Source organism: Hylobates moloch, unplaced genomic scaffold (assembly GCF_009828535.3).
Source record: "Hylobates moloch isolate HMO894 unplaced genomic scaffold, HMol_V3 SCAFFOLD_14, whole genome shotgun sequence".
Classification (NCBI taxonomy): Eukaryota; Metazoa; Chordata; class Mammalia; order Primates; family Hylobatidae; genus Hylobates; species Hylobates moloch.
Genome location: NW_026652289.1, coordinates 77,432,911 through 77,434,473, shown reverse-complemented (window position 1 = coordinate 77,434,473; position 1,563 = coordinate 77,432,911). Strand labels below are relative to the sequence as shown.

At 36.7% G+C, this 1,563-nt stretch overlaps 1 non-coding gene across 1 annotated transcript; it reads left to right on the top strand.

The window, feature by feature from the left end:
- The first annotated feature begins 634 nt into the window (after positions 1-634).
- LOC116482836 (small nucleolar RNA U3) lies at positions 635-854 on the top strand. The gene has a single exon (XR_004252092.1). It is a non-coding gene; the product is annotated as a small nucleolar RNA U3 (small nucleolar RNA).
- The last annotated feature ends 709 nt before the right edge of the window (positions 855-1,563 follow it).

Here is a 1,563-nt window from a genome sequence, read left to right as displayed (position 1 = left end):
CACCACTAATTATACTAAACTCTCCAGTTAAAAGTCTAACTTTTAAAATGGACAGATTGAAAATAGACAGATTTTTTAATGGAAGATTGTATTTTAAAACAATAATAAAATCAAACTATATGTTGTTTACAAGTGGTGTACTTAAAACACAAGGGCACAGAAATGTTGTGAGTACAAGATGAAAAAGCATCCCATGCAAATATTACTACTAGCCAAAATAAAGTGAATATATTTGTAGTCACACCAGACATCAAGCGTTATTGGGAATAAGAAGGAAACCAAACAAAGCCGGGCATGGTGGCTCACACCTGTAATCCCTGCATTTTGGGAGGCTGAGGTGGGAGGATCACTTGAGGCCAGGGATTCAAGACCAGCCTGGCCAAAATGGTGAAACCCCATCTCTACTAAAAATACAAAAAAAATTTAGCCAGGTGTGGTGGCGGGTGCCTATAATCCCAGCTACTCGGGAGGCTGAGGCTGGAGGATCTCTGGAACCTGGGAGGTGGAGGTTGCAGTAAGTGGGGATTGCGCCACTGCACTCCAGCCCGGGTACAGAGAAAGGAAAGGAGAGGAGAGGAGAGGAGAAGAAAGAGGAGGGGAGGGGAGGGACAAATAATGATAAAAAGAAAAATTCAAGACGATACTTTCAAGAATCATGATCATTCCATATAGTTCGTTACTAGAGAAGTTTCTCTAAACATGTAGAGCGCTGGAAGCCATGAGGAGGAGTCTTAGTGTTGTTGCCTGAGCATGAAGCAGGTTCTTGTTGCTTCACTGCAACCACCATGTACCATTGATGATGGTTCTTCTCTTCCTCCAGGAGAGTAAGAGGGAAATAATTCAGTCTGAGTGGTTTCCCTTCTTGTTAAAAAGGAAAAAAAAAATTCACCAGGAAGGTATAACTAACTATTTAAAACATGTATGTATTTAATAAATAGCTTCAAAGTATATAAAGTAAAAAATTGACAGAATTACAAAAAGAAATTGAAAAAGCCATAAATATGATGGAAGATTTTAACACACTTTTCTCAGTAATTCAGGAAAATAAAAATTAGGTAAAATGTAGAAGATGTGAACAACCCAATAATTAGAGTATATGCTTTACAAACACACAATTGTAACCAAAAAAAAGTGTCACAAAGCAAACTTCTATACATAGCAAAATATAAGCATCAAAAACTCAAAAACAAAAACAAGAAAGACCCATGTTCTGATTATTAGTTTGAACTTGATAACAATAACAAAATCCTATACATGAAGAAACACTTCAAAAAAAATGAATATTCAAATAAATACTAAGAGTACAGAAAGGTACACAACATCATTCCAAATCAGGGAAATTCAAATTAAAACCAAAGTAATATCTTAATACTAGTACATACCCACAAGAATGACTAACACTAAAAAGAGTGACATTACAAGGGTGGGCAAGGCTGTGGAAGAATTCTTCCCCTCATGTATTGCTGGCATGAGTGTAATTGTTACAATGATTTTGGAAAACTGTTTGGCAAGACCATACTTCCCTACCCATGGTTTTGTTTTCCAGTTTCAGCTATCTATGGT